The following is a 16,083-nucleotide window of genomic DNA, read 5'->3' as shown; positions in this document are numbered from 1 at the left end:
AAAAGAACAGATGAACTCTGAATGCACACTGTAGCAAACTTTAAAAACACTGTATTTTTCTGTTGTTTTGTCTTTTCTTTATCAATATGGCTAATATTTGAGTATGTTTTGCATGACCTCACATTTAAATGAAATAAAATAAAATTTCTTCCTTCCTTAATAAGGTGAAAGGGATAAGAGGGAGGGAGAGAATTTGGAACTGAATCTTTTTTTGAAAATGACTGTTAGTTTTTTGCATGTAATTTAAAAAATACTTTAATGAAATCTATTTAAATAATTTTAAAAACCAATTAATAAATTTTACATTATAATTTTTTCCATTTAATTCTTAAACTATCCATCCTTTTCCATGGCACATGACCTCAGTTACCACTGGATTTTAATTAGTTTTTAAAAGTGATAAAATATTGAATTCACTAATCCAGGAAAAATAAGCATCCATTTCTAAGATTTTTTTTTAATGAACAGATGAATACCTCTTGGAAGGTAAATACTAATCAAGGACTACTAATATTAATTACTCTCTAAGTTTTTAAAGTACATTCTGACTCTCCTAATTGAACTGATGTACTATTTGCAAGAGCAAATATGACCACACAATATCATTGCTAAGTTACAATCTCAGTAATAGGGTGTTCCAAAAGCCATTTTCTATTTCTTTGGCTAAAGAAACAGAGCAAAAGAACAAATTTGAAAAGTCATCTGGAGGGCAAAAGTCAACAAGTATAATTGAAAAATGGAAACATAACAAGGAGTTAGGGAAACAATTACTAAACTTCAAAGGTCATAAAGAATAAGAAACAAGGAATTCATCTGAGACTAAAAAATGATAAAGAGACAGTGAATAGCAGTGTAAATAAATAATATTAAATTGGTTATTAAAATAATGCCCATTTATTAGATAAGTGAAATTTAATTTATTTATTTAGCTAGTTCATATAGTGGATAAAGCACCAGCCCTGAAGTCAAGAGAACCTGAGTTCACATCTGGCTTCAGACACTTAACACTTCCTGACTTGTGACCCTGGGCAAATCACTTAACCTCAATTGCCACAGCAAAATAGATAGATATATTTGCAATTTGACTTCTAATGTAATACCTCTTCTGGAACTACATTATCCAAGATTCCCATCCATCTCTTTAAAAATGAGATCCAATGATGTAAATACCAAATAAGTTGGCCTTCTCCATTGTCATTCTTCTTAATCTCTCTGCAGCATTTGTTGCAATGCACCAATCCTAATATCCTCACTTGGATATTTTGATACTGTACTTTCATACTTTTCTTCCTTCTTATTTCTTTTTAATCTCTTTTTTTCTTTTTTTCCCTTTTTCTTTTCTTTTTTTTCTTTCAATTTTGTTTTTTTAATTAATTTTTATAATAAAAACATTTTCTTTGACAGTACATATGCATAGGTAGATTTTTTTTTACAACATTATCCCTTGTACTCCCTTCTGTTCCGAGTTTTTCCCCTCCTTCCCTCCACCCCCTCCCCTAGATGGCAAGCATCCCCATATATATTAAATCTCTTATAGTATATCCTGGGTACAATATATATGTGCAGAACCGAATTTTGTTATTGTTGTTGCAAAGGAAGGATTATATTCGCAAGGCAAAAATAATCTGGGAAGAGAAACAAAACAAAACAAAAAAACAATGCTCACAGTTTACACTCATTTCCCAGTGTTCCTTTTCTGGATGTAGCTAATTCTGTCCATCATTGATCAATTGGAATTGGATTAGCTCTTCTCTATGTTGAAGATATCCACTTCCATCAGCATACATCCTCATACAGTATCATTGTTGAAGTGTATAATGATCCCCTAGTTCTGCTCGTTTCACTCAGCATCAGTTGATGTAAATCTCTCCAAGCCTCTCTGTATTCCTCCTGTTGGTCATTTCTTACAGAACAATATTATTCCATAACATTCATATACCATAATTTACCCAACCATTCTCCAATTGATGGACATCCATTCATCTTCCAGCTTCTAGCCACTATGAAAAGGGCTGCCACAAACATTTTGGCACATACAGGTCTCTTACCCTTCTTTAGTATTTCCTTGGGGTATAAGCCCAGTAGTAGCATTGCTGGGTCAAAGGGTATGCACATTTTGATAACTTTTGGGGCATAATTCCAGATTGCTCTCCAGAATGGTTGGATTCTTTCACAACTCCACCAACAATGCATCAGTGTCCCAGTTTTCCCACAGCCCCTCCAACATTCATTGTTATCAGTTCTTGTCATCTTAGCCAATCTGACAGGTGTGTAGTGGTATCTCAGAGTTGTCTTAATTTTCATTTCTCTGATCAATAGTGATTTGGAACACTCTTTCATATGAGTGGAAATAGTTTTAATTTCATCATCTGAAAATTGTCTATTCATATCCTTTGACCATTTATCAATTGAAGAATAGCTTGATTTCTTATAAATTAAAGTCAATTCTCTGTCTATTTTGGAGATGAGGCCTTTATCAGAACCTTTAACTGTAAAAAAATATTTTCCCATTTTGTTACTTCCCTTCTAATCTTGTTTGTATTAGTTTTGTTTGTGCAGAAACTTTTTAATTTGATGTAATCAAAATTTTCTATTTTGTGATCAATAATGGTCTCTAGTTCTCCCTTGGACACAAACTCCTTCCTCCTCCACAAGTCTGAGAGGAAAACCATCCCATGTTCCTCCAATTTATTTATGATTTCGTTCTTTATGCCTAACTCTTGGACCCATTTTGATCTTATCTTAGTATGTAGTGTTAAATGTGGGTCCATGCCTAGTTCCTGCCATACCAATTTCCAGTTTTCTCAGCAGTTTTTGTCAGATAATGAATTCTTATCCAAAAATTTGGGATCTTTGGGTTTGTCAAACACTGATTGCTATTTTTATTCACTATATTGCTCTGTGAACCTAACCTATGCCACTGATCAACTAGTCTATTTCTTAGCCAATACCAAATGGTTTTGGTGACTGTTGCTTTATAATATAGTTCTAGATCAGGTACAGCTAGAACACCTTCATTTAAATTTTTTTTCATTACTTCCCTTGAAATTCTCGACCTTTTCTTCTTCTATATGAATTCTGTTATTATTTTTTCTAGGTCATTAAAATAGTTTCTTGGGAGTCTGATTGGTATAGCACTAAATAAATAGATTAGTTTAGGGAGTATTGTCATCTTAATTATATTCACTCGGCCTATCCAAGAGCACTGAATGTCTTTCCAATTATTTACATCTGCCTTTATTTTTGTGGCAAGTGTTTTATAATTTTGCTCATATAATTCCTGACTCTGCTTTGGTAGATATATTCCCAAATATTTTATACTATCGACCGTTATTTTGAATGGAATTTCTCTTTGTATCTCTTGCTATTGGATTGTATTGGTAATGTATAAAAATGCTTAGGATTTATGTGGATTTATTTTGTATCCTGCAACTTTGCTAAAATTCTGAATTATTTCTAATAGCTTTTTAGCAGAGTCTTTGGGGTTCTCCAAGTATACTTTAATCTCATTTTTTCAAAATTACCATCCACTATCCCCTGCACAAAGGAAGATCTCTGTTTTAGAACCTCTTCTCTTTCAATACTTTCTTAGTGATATCATCTGATTCAGAAAATTCAACTATCATCTCTATGCATATCATTTTCAGTTTATTAAGAGTTTAATTCTGTCTTTTGAACATCCATCTGCATTACCAACTGTATATTGAATGTTTCCAGTTGGTTCTTCCACAGGCAATTTAACCTGGGTATATTCTATCTGTGAAAAAGAGAACTCATTATCTCATCTCCCTATCTTTCAATCAACTCTTTCTGACTTCCTCATGTCTATTGAGGGCACTACTATCTTTCCATCACACAAATTTGCTTCCAGATAGGTAAACCTAAACTCTTCTTTCTTTGTTACCAATTAATTCCAATGAATTACAGTCTTGTCTGGTCAACCTTTAAAAGGTAAATCAATCAACAGCACTTATTATGCACTGACTACATATCAGACAATGTACTAGATGCTAGAGATAAAAATACAAAGAATGAAATAAATCTTGACATAAATAAGCTTGCATGCTAATGAATGAAACAATAAATACACATATAATTGTATATAGAATAAATATTAAGAGAATTAATTCAGTGATTACAGAATTAATAAAAAGAAGAAAGTCACTAACAGTTGGGAAACGATGAATCATGAAAAGTGCTATAAAGAATGAAAATTCTTAATGTTTTCTTTATCAAAGATACAGTGGCAGGCAAAACCTCTGGATGTATCACATAATAATTGTTGTTTTTTAAATATATAAAATAAAATATATAGGAGAAACCAGTTATATTGAAATATATTTACACTGAAATACATTATATTGAAATATATAGTTTAAATTTACAGATGCCAGAAAAGAACTGTTGTGGAGGGAGATGTGCTTGAGTCATACTTTGAGGAAGATGGGAATTCTGTGAGGTTGTAGGAAGTGGGGGATACATTCCAGACATGAGGAATGGCCAGTACCAAGACACAAAAAGAAAATGAAGAACTTTTTGTGAAGAACATAACAAAGAACAGTTTGGCTGGATCATAGTGTATTGGAAAGTAAGTAAAAAAAAAATCAAGGCTGATATCTTTATGAATACCCAAATTAACTATAAAGGACAAATGAAATATCTGCATTCAGAGAAAGAACTGATAAATAGAAGTAAGGAGAGGGAACCTAGCAATACCAAATCTTAACACTATACTACAAAGTTATAATCAAAATAATATGATACTCTGTAAGAAGTAGAGATTAATCAGTTGAAAAATTAGGTACACAATATAGAAATAAATAAGAAGAATAACTTAGTGTTTGATAAACTCAAAGATCCCAGATATTGAGATGAGAACTCACTATAATTAAAAATCTTGGGAACCTTGTAAAGTAGCCTTGAAGAAATTATACATGGACTAACATTTCACATCATTTGCCAAGATAAGATAAACTCAAAAAGATCACATGATAAAGGGTAAAACAACAAATTAAAAGAATAGAGAAGCAATTATTTGTCAGATCAATGAATAGCAGAAGATTTCTGAACCAAACAAGAGATGAAGACATTTGATAAGAGATAAAATGAATAATTTCAAGAATTAAAGTTTTTATACAAACAAAACTAATCCAGCTAAAATTAGAAGAAAAGGAAGAAACTGGGATAACAACAATTTTGCAGAAAAGTTTACTGATAAGAGTTTCATTTCTAAAATATACAGAGAACAAAACAATCAAATTTATAAGAATAAGAGTCATTCCTCCCAATAATAATTGGTCAAGGTATATAAATAGGCAATTTTCAGAGGCAAAATTAAACCATCAATAATTATATTTAAAATGCAGTAAATCAGTAACTTATAAAATGCAAATTAACAGAACTCATCAGATTGCAATCAACATAGTAAAAGCAATATTATAAAGTTAATCAGCTTTGAAAAACAGTAAGTGATTAACATAATCATCCAACAAAATTCCAAAGGATTCAATGAAACATACTAACCACTTCCACATAGAGAAGTGATGAACTCAATGCAAACAGAAGTCTATTTTTTCTCTTTATTCCTTTCTCTTGCTTTTTTTTTTTCTTGGTAGGGGAAAGGGAGAGAGATGATGAGTGAGGAAATTTGTTTAGCATGACTCTACATATTTGTAATAAGTTTTGTTGTTCTTGTCTTCTTGTGTGGAAGAGCATGTAGGCAAAATGAGATAATTTATAAATGAAAAAAGAGAGAAAAGTTCTGTGCTTTATTTAAAAAAAAACTTTTTTGAGCTAATATTGTAAACTGAGTCTTTAAAAGAAGTGACTCATTCTCAGTTTCCTGGGGAAAAAAAACAAACTATGTAATCTTAGGTTCTGTTAGGAACAAAATACAAGCAACAAAGTGCCTCAGAATGTAATTTGATTCTATGTCATGAAAAGTATCTGTTGTACTGAATATATAGAGTTACCTAGTTTACTTATATGTCTCCTTCATTAGAATGCACACTTATTGGGGATAGGTATTGTTTTTATATTTCTTTTTATCTTCAATACTTAAAACGGTGCCTGACAATTAGTAAGTACTTATTAAATAGGTCAATATGTTTGTACTCTTCTATGATATTGACAGCATTTTAATGAATCGATTCTAAGAAATAATGAGTCTGTCTTTATTTTGGTGTCATTCTGTTGTCTAGCCATCCTTCTGATTATATTTATATTTCCACTGTATTTTTGAGCTTAGGCAAATAAGAGGAAGTTATAATCTATTTCCTCCAGAATTTTATAATTTAAGGGGAAAGATAAGGTTTAAATATAGGAAATAATCAGAAAAAAATAATCCTTATTAATGACACTTCAGAGCCATTTCAGGAACAAGATTGCTAGCTCTTGGCATTTCCTTTAGCTGTCCCCCATCCCTGGAATGCTTTCTCTTGTCACCTCTGTCCACGGACTTCCTTGGCTTTTTCAAGTTGAAATTAAAATACCATTTTTTTTGGAGCCTTCCTTAACCCCTTTTAATTTTAATTCCTTCCCTCCTTTAACATTGCCTATTTATAACATATATAGCTTGTTAGGCATACATTTGTCTTCTTCATTAGTCTATAAGCTCTTTGAGATCTGCACTACCTATTGCCTCTTTCTATATTCCCATCACTAAGCACAATACCTGGCACATAGTAGATGTTTAATATATATTTATTGATTGATTATTTACTATAGTCATCTAAAATGTAACAAAAACAAATACTAAAAAAAATGATCAGAATATACAACTAGGATACCCAGACTGTCCAGTTGATTACAGATCTCCAATTATCTTGATTAAGTTGAAGCATTCTCTGGCTAGTCTCTCCATTTTTTGGAGAACAAGGACATTCCCAATGCCACTTGGAAGTATTCAGATAGCCAAGAATTCTATCACCCCAGGAAATGATCCAATAATTTTTATCTAAATTTCAAATAGTCTATGGGTCAGAGTGGAGGATTATTGTATCTGCCAGCTATTTACTATATTTTCAGGTGTTTTGTTTTGGTTTTTGTTTTGTTACCAGTTTACAATGCCAAATGTATGCTTTTAAATTTATCTTGCCAAAATCCATGTGATATCATATATTTCTGTCAATAATTATTCACAGAGGATGAGGGAACAAGAAGTGGGATTACATTGCAAAGCTTCATATGATTGAACAGAACAACATGGGCAACATAAAAAAAAATCAGACTCCTGATGTAGAAAATCATCACATGTAACCTTGCTAATAGTTTTCAAGAATAGCAAGAATAGGTTGAATTATATTTGAGGTTTTATTTTCAAATTTTAAATTATTTTTGAACATAATATATAAAGGTACATATAGGATTTGACACATTTCTACCAACTATATTTTCTATGAAGTGAATTGTATCTCCATATTTTTTCTTCAAAATGTGTAAGTTCCCATTGGCTTTGAAATGAATTGGCATCATCAATGAAGAACAGCTGATTCTAGTTGGGAACATTCTTCCTGCCATCAAGGGACCCACTCTAAGACAAATTGTCAAGCTGCAACTGGAACCTCAATCACAGAAATATGGAAACTATTAAAGTAGTCAAAGTAGTTGGCACTCAGAAAGGAATAAGTGGGGAGTTGTAACAGGTGGATAAATCACACTGGTTCTCATCTCAATAGCAGAGACTGCCAAATGCCCAGGGTAATGTATATGGTGCCAGGCCTACTGGCCAAAAGAGAATAATCAGTAGCCAACTACTAAGCTAAAAGGATACTTCACATTAATCTTCATAGCAACTTCAAGGAATACTGAAGACTCAGGGTGAAATGCAGAATATTTAAAAGAGAATATGCAAGTTTGTTCTATAACCCCTCACCCTTCACTTCCTAAGCAGCACACATTCTGGTTGAACATTGTATTCATGCACCAGAGGAAAGTTAACAATATTTTTTTTTGATACTGTACAGAGGGTGGAGGAAAAAAAGAAGAAATCTTTGCTCTCTGAAAGGAATGATTTTAGTAATTATTAAAAAAAAAATACTTCATGGAGTACCCATAAGAAGCAAAACAGATATCATCTTTCAAATATTTGACACTCTTAAAGACTCGCTTAGGAGTTTTGATAAATGTCCAAAGAGACTATTTATATATGTTTAACATTTAAATTCATTTCAACAAGCTTTTATCAAGCTCCTACTACATATAATGTCCTGTGCTACATGATAAAAAGATAAAGATGAAAAAACAACTGGTCCCTATCCAAGTGGAGCTTGGAAATTGAATATTTTAAAAAAGAATATGAAGCAAAAATAATAAAATCTGGAAAGGCAAAAGCTCAAGGATATCAAAGGAATCAATGAAAAAAAATGAAAAAGAAGGTGATCTAGCCTTATCACATCTCAAACTGTAGTATAAATCAGTAATTATAAAAGCAATCTGGTCTTGGCTAAAAAAATAGAGTTTAGATCAGTCTAATAGATTAGATATAAATTACATTATAGTAAATGACCATAGTAATCTAGTATATGATACATCCAATGGTGTAAACATTTGGAATAAAAACTCATTATTTAACAAAAACTGGGAAATATTATAGCAGAAATTAAGTATAGACAAACATCTCATGTAATATTCCTAAATAAAGTCAAAATATGTCCATGGTTTACATATAAGCAATTAAGAGAGTATGACTTAGTTTAATTGTCAGATTAATTGATAAGGGAATACTTTAGGACCAAAGAAGATATAGAGAGCATTACAAAACATAAAATAGATATATTTGATTATATGAAATTTAAAAGTTTTTGTGCAAACAAAATAAATGGAACCAAAATTATAAGAAAAGTGGAAACTAAGGAAATGTTTTTTTGCAACAAATATCTTTAAGGCCTCATTTCTCAAATATACAGATGTTAATTTATAAAATTATATATATATATATATATGTATATGTATACATATATGTATATATACACACACATATATATATACACATATATATATATATATATTTTTATAATATATGCTTAAATAAAATGTATGTGTATAAATTTATAAAAAATATAAGTTATAAAAATACAACTATATATGATCAAGGGATATGAAGAGGCAGTTTTCAGACAAAGAAATCAAAGCTATCTATAGTCATGGGGAAAAATGATCTAAATCACTATTAATTAGAGAAAGACAAATTAAAACAACTCCAATATACTGCTATACACCTATTAGATAGGCCAATATGACAAAAATAATGTTGCATCTTTAGAGGGGATGTGGAAAAAACTGGGCCATTAATGCATTGTTGGTGGAGTTGTGAACTGATCCAATAATTCTAAAGAGCAATTTAAAATTAGGACCAAAAAGATATAAAACTGTGCATATCCTATAATCCAATAATACCAGTGCTAGATCTATAACCCAAAGATATTCCCCCCAAAAGGGAAAAGGATTTATTTGTACTAAAACATTTATAATAAGTGGTGGCTAAATATTGGAAATCAAAGGGATTTCCTGTTAATTGAGGAATGGCTAAACCAGGCTGTTTATTATTGTAATGGATTATTATTGTGCTATAAAAAATGACAAGCAGGATGATCCCAAAAAACTCTGGAAATATTACACAAACTAATGCATAGTGAAGTGAACAGAAACAGAAGAATATTATACACTGTAATAGTAATATTGTTTGATGAAGATCTGTGAATGACTTAATTATTCTCAGCAATAGAAAGATTCAAAACAATGCCAAAGTACTAATGATGAAGCATAATATCCATTTCCAGATATTGTTTGAACACATATTGAAATATGCTATTGTTAAACTTTCTTTAATGTTTCATTTGAAAATTCTTACACAAAATTACTAATATGGAATGTTTTACATGATTGTATATGCATAAACTATATCTGATTCTTATGGTTGAGAGGGAAAGAGAGGCAATAGAATTTGAAATAGAAAACTAAATAAAAATGTTTTTAAAAAAATTTAAATATGACATGTAGAATTCATTATACCACAAAATACAAAATGATATGAGGTAGGTTTAGGTAAGAAGCTTTAAGAAATTCTAGGAAAGAGAAATCACTATCAGTTCAGGACATTAAATCAGGGAATGCTGCAGAGGGAAGCACCTGAGCATAACCTTGAAGAAAGAGAATTGCAAGATAATTGTTTTGAATCAAGAGTGAAATAATTGTGATGGTTGAGCATAAAGGAAATAACTTTTAATTGAGCCTGATTTTTCCTATGAAATTAGCTGAATAATGTCTACATTTTTGAAATCTACAGTTTCCATTTGATTACGCTATAGGTATATACTTTTCAAATTCTATAGTCAAATGGCAGGGGAAGAGAGGAAGTATGGTGAGTTATATTGCAGAATTCAAATAAAAATAGTTTCAATGTCAATTGAATTGAGGAAGGGGTATATACTGCTCCTCCTCTCAGACTCTCTCATGGAGTAATATTATTATTACTTATTTGCAACTGCATTCTATCTCCAAGTAAATAATATGTAAATGTAATAATTTTGATTGATATAAAATATAACTCAGGTATAAGCAGAATTGTGTCCTGTTTTCTTTTTTTTTTCTCTCTCAATATAGCTTTTTCACCTTCCTTCCTAAAGAGACATCTTTTTCCAATTCCTCACTGAAACTTTAAAACGAAGCCAAATTGTGAGTATATTGCTATTAGCCATAATATATCACAGCAAGATAATTATGTTCCATTTATGTAAATAAAGCCTTGATGCATTTCTCCCATATACACAGATCTAAGTCCCTTCCTTCATATGATTCACAGTTCATTCATCTTGTCTTTTGAAGTGGCACTACACCACAGCTGTTCAGAATATAAACTTCCCTGAATTACAAACAAAACAAGCTAGTTTCTTCATCCTCACATAAGAAACAGCCAAATCATTAAAGAGAGGATAACTATTTCTACAAGTGTTAATAGGCCAGAACAGTATGTCCATTGCAGAAGGAGGAGTAAGAAAAAGATGGTAGAAAATTATTTGTTTAAGTTAGAATCATTTCATTAAAAAATGAAGAACTTTTAAATAGAAATCTGAAATAAATTCATCACTGCAATTAAGTAAAGAAAGTTTTAAAATGTTATCTGTTAATTTTCTCTCTACTCAAATTATTTTAATACAAATAATTGTATAAATGTCAATTTTAGGGTATTTTTTTCAGAATCATATTCTTAATGAAACACAGCATGGCAGTGTAGCTAGAGAGCTAATCTCAAAGACAGAAAGACTTGTATTAAGTTGTGTCTCTGACACTTACTGATTGTATAATCCCAAGCAAGTCATTTAGTTTTTAGTGCTCTTTATGGGGAAAAGGATTTTCCACCCTGGTAGCTTTCCACATGAAGGAAATTAAAGTTTTAGCTCCTATCCCTATTATATCCTCAACAGGTTGGCTGCATGAATACCTCAGTATTATGCAACAATCTCACACACTGAATATCATCTAAAGTGGTAGCCTCCTTTATAGTCTGTTGAACTCAAAATCAAAAAAAAAAACTGTTCTAAATATCAACTATGCTTTTTTTGGCGTGTGAATGTGCAAATCCTGTTGCATTGGATTTTTTAAGGAATGGAAAAAAATAAATCATATCTTAGAAATAGTTGTAGGGGGGAACCTTAGCAGGGAAAAATTAATAGTGTTATAGTTTGCTAAACCATATGTATTCTTATACTAACTTTAAAGGTTAATACAAAGATGCTACTTACATAAGTGCAAACGATTCTCATACAAACCAAAAGACCTTTTTGAAAACATATTTACAATGATATTCTAAGAAACTTTCTTATATCTCTACACCTAACTTTTCAAATGACCCAATTCTTCAAAGTTCTCACCTGATTCTTTATTGTTTAAAGTAAAAGAAACAAAATGTTCAATTCAATTACAGGTTTTATCATATTAGGTTAATTGCCTAATATTACACCTCTTTCATTTTAAAGAATCAAATATTAATAGATAAAACATATTGACAATCTGCATATAAAAGAAATCGACTCTCTGGATCATAAAGATGGATACAAATGTATTAAACCTGTATGATGCATTCTTAAATGGAAAGTCACATCAAAAATAAATTCTATTCTATCCAAATGACCCTTTGTGTCTATTTCTTGTGAAAAATGTTAAAGAAAATTTAAAATTAAGGCACATTATATGATGTGTAACTATTCAGCATTTTCTGTGAAAAGATTAGATAATGCAGCCAAATTAAGATGTTAGAACCCCCCCCACACACATACACACACAGAGACAGAGAGACAAAGAGAGAGAGAGAGAGAGAGAGAGAGAGAGAGAGAGAGACAGAGAGAGAGAGAGAGAGAGAGAGAGAGAGAGAGAGAGAGAGACAGAGAGAGAGACAGAGAGAGAGAGAGAGAGACAGAGACAGAGAGAGCGCACCAATGACAGGCATTTCTGTGTGCATTTATACCTAGCAATACCAGTTCTTATTACAAGGGGGTGCCCCCCAACCTTGTACATACAGCAACATATGTGGGAAAGACCCTGGAGAATCTTTATATTGGCTACATTACCACAAAAGACATGAACGTTCTTTTGAAACCTGAGCTCAATTTGACACTTTGTAAAATGAATATTGTTATTCGTCTCAGAGACATTATCTAAAGTAAATACTTCGACTCAGTTTTAATCACTGGCAATGAAGATCCATGTTAATTTGTCTTAACACTCTTTGCCTACAGAAATCTTTGGGAGCCTACTTATTCAACTGCGTCTTTAAAAGGACCCTTAATCGCTGGGTTTTTTTTTTTTTTATCACTCAGAATATAGATTTACAGAATTTAAAAAAAAAATGATTTAAAGTTCGATTTGAACTCAAACTGAGCCAACATTCTAACCACTGTGAAAAATACATTAAAATGGTTCATTTTCTCAACAATCTAATTGTCATGATAAATATAGTATTCTCTTCCCTATAGCAAGTATCAGCAGTACCCCTTATTGAAAATACAGAGGGAGAGAAATAGCGTTTTGTATTCCGTCACAATAGTTTAAATAACGCAAGCCAATAAGTGATTCATTCCATCCTTGAGAATTTTTTGTATTGGAAAATTTCCCAAGTTCTTAATTCTTGTAACATTTCCATTCTGCGAGCAACACAAGGGTTAAACATTCGTGGGCACATACACACAGTCTTAATAGAGCTCCCAATTCCAACATGCACACCCTACTAAGTATACAAGGGAATTCTATTACATAAGTCAAGTTCCCCCTCTTCTATATAGCTAAAAAGAAACAAAGAAAGAAAAGACATAGTTTAGTTAACTAATATTCCTAAAATGAATCAAGTCAGAGACTGACAGCGCTGGGTAAAAAACAGGGATGTAGTTCAGCAGCTGCTCCACAAGTTTGGAAGACTCCTTGCCCCGACAGTAGAGACGCGCGCACCGAGCTGCGTACCTTCACCTAGGTGTTGCTCAAGTCTCAGAACTCAATTCACCCCCACCCCCACTCCAACTCCTACTCCCACCCCCTACAGAAATAAAAATGGATCAAGATCATTCGCTGGAAGACTGAGCTTATCTTTTCTCTGCCCCACTTAAATAATGGGGCAAAGGGGGACAAAATCAAGACGCGATAAGTTATTTTTGCCTGATCATGACGTTCCTCCAAGTCAGAACTCTGTCACCGAAAAGAAAGAAAACGACCCAGTGGGCGTCATGGGGAGCCCCAGCTGCAATTCGCCATTAGGTCAGTCCTTTAGGGGTATCTTATTGTGACAAAGGCAGTCTCCTCAGTCTGAGCCCCATTTCCATCTTCATCCTACTAGCTGTCTTAGTGCAAACGCACTAGGAGCAATCCTTTCCTTCATTTTCCCCCTCTCTGTTTGAACTCCGTTGAAGACAGACCTTTTCCACCCCAGCTGAAAACTTTTTTCCTCCAGATAACTACTCGCAAAGGTAATAAGAAGGTTAAGTCGACCCTGGAACCACCCTTTCCCTCAAACCTCTGGACGCTTGGCTCCTTACTTACCTGGTGGACTGGACCCCGGAACGTTGCAGGTACCTCCGCCTTGTCAAGATCTTTCCAATGCCCTCAACAAGGTGCTCGTCCACTCCCGTTCTAGGAAGATTCAGCGAGCAAATGACCCACGACCAAGATGCTCAAGCCAGATTCATGCTTTGTAGACTCCGGTTCAAGATCCAACCCGAAGCTCAGTAGATTCCACGGGAGTTGATTATGGGAGAAAAGGCAACTTGTCCCTCACTCGGGGTGTGGGCTGTAGGTCCAGCGAGCGCTCCGCCCGCAGGCAGCGGCCGCTGCCGCGTCACATGCCTTCTTCTCAGGGCAGCGGCACCTGTCCAAGCAATCGCGCCGGCTCCACGCTGCCTCCCCCGGGCTAGCTGGGATCCCTTTCCCGCAGCGCTTTCTTGCCGGGATCACTTTCCCGCAGCCCTTTCTTGCCTTTTCTTTTCGCACCGTATGTTATCCCCACCCCCACCCCACCCCTTTCTCTCCTGGCTCCTTTTCTTTTTCTTTTTTTCCCTCTTAAAATTTCTTCCTCTTCTTTTTTTTTCCCCCAAAGCAAGCACAGGAGACTGGAAGTGGAAGGAGGGTCTTTTCCACCACCCACACGTTCGCTCCCCACCAACTCTTCCTTCACCCAGGGGTGGCTGTTTTCCTCAGTGCTGCTCCCACCCCCTTCCAATTCTTCCTCTCCTTCTTCCTCCTCCTTCTCTTCTTCCTCCTCTTGCAGCAGCTGCCTTCCCTGAACTCCCTCACTGCCGAGTGCCGGTGTAATGCACTGGCTGTCTACTTGAGACCAAAACCTGTCCTGGCTACTGAGCATGCCCAGTTGCCCTAGTGGAACCACACTAACCTCCCATGTGCTGTGAGATTCCGCTTCTCCCTGTTTTAGTGGCCGCCCGGGAAGGAGATCAGGGAGGCTCTGATAGTCCACTAAGGGTTTATGCTTCCTGGAAGCCATAAGAAAAGTGGGAAGGGGGACAGAGGGTCATCAATCAATCACTCTGAACCACACCTGTGTAACCTATTCTGCTCTTGGCTACTGCAAAAGCATATGGCTTTTTTTTTTTTTTAATTTATTTATTCAAAAGATTGTAAGGGAATATGCATTAGCTAGGACTTTTTTTTTTTTTTTTAATTGTCACGATCTTGGTACAAAATCTTATTCATTTGGAAGTCTGCATCTGAAGATCATAATATAATGTCTAGTAGTCTATGATTCCTTGAGCAGTGGTAGGAAGCAGAACATTATTAGAATTAGACACTTTATGCTATAATAGAAAAAAAAAAAACCTTAATTTGGAATTGAAGTTTAGTCCAAATTTTGTTAATAGCTGTGAGGGATCAGATAAGCAACAACCACTTCGGATCTTGGTTATCCTCTCAGTGAAATGAAAAGGATGGATTAAATCATCTCTTTTATTGCTTTTAAGCTCATAGTCTATTCTGAGTATTGGTTTTTACCTTTAAGAATCTTTTACAACAAGAGGGTAATGGGATAAACAATTATGAAAATGACAACGCATATGCATTGCATACTCCAGGAAAGTCAAATTTTGAAGATATCTTGATAAAATTAGAAACTCAAAAGGGTGATATGGATCAGAAAATATTTAAAAATTATGAAATGCAATTGCAAGTGGTTTTTGTAATGAACAAAAATGAGAAGCTGCTAAAGAAAAAATGTGGCTGCACAAGAAACTCTCTGATGAGCTCAAATTTTAAAAGAGCACAAATAAAATAAAGTGCAGGGTTACATAAAAAAGCAAGAATAAAATATTATGATAGGAGAGAATCAAAAAACTGTAAAGCAAGAGCTTAGACTTGCTTAAAATTATTTTCAAAAATTCATAAGTGCATATTATATTGTTTGTATCATTTTAAGTTATTCTTAAATTATATCTTATTCTTAAGAATAATAAAATTAATAAGAAAGGGACAGGCATACCATTTGAGAAAGATATGAAATTATTTGAGTCAAAATTTTGCTTCAATCTTCTGTCTTCTTCAGGAAAGAGAATGATCTATCAACTAGACAGAAAAACAAACAAACAAACAAGTGAC

The 16,083-nt window shown here is 33.4% G+C and overlaps 1 protein-coding gene across 1 annotated transcript in view; it reads right to left on the bottom strand.

Annotated features, from left to right (window-relative positions):
• CHRM3 (cholinergic receptor muscarinic 3) overlaps positions 1 to 14,463 on the bottom strand; it is a 650,220-nt gene extending 635,757 nt beyond the window's left edge. Inside the window, exon 1 of the mRNA XM_074262498.1 lies at positions 14,026 to 14,463. The gene's annotated coding sequence lies outside the window, so the exon portion shown is untranslated. The remainder of the gene's footprint in view (positions 1 to 14,025) is intronic.
• Positions 14,464 to 16,083: the final 1,620 nt, after the last annotated feature.

This window comes from Sminthopsis crassicaudata, chromosome 4, assembly GCF_048593235.1.
Source record: "Sminthopsis crassicaudata isolate SCR6 chromosome 4, ASM4859323v1, whole genome shotgun sequence".
NCBI classification, from domain to species: Eukaryota; Metazoa; Chordata; class Mammalia; order Dasyuromorphia; family Dasyuridae; genus Sminthopsis; species Sminthopsis crassicaudata.
This window is presented reverse-complemented; position numbering and strand designations above follow the sequence as displayed.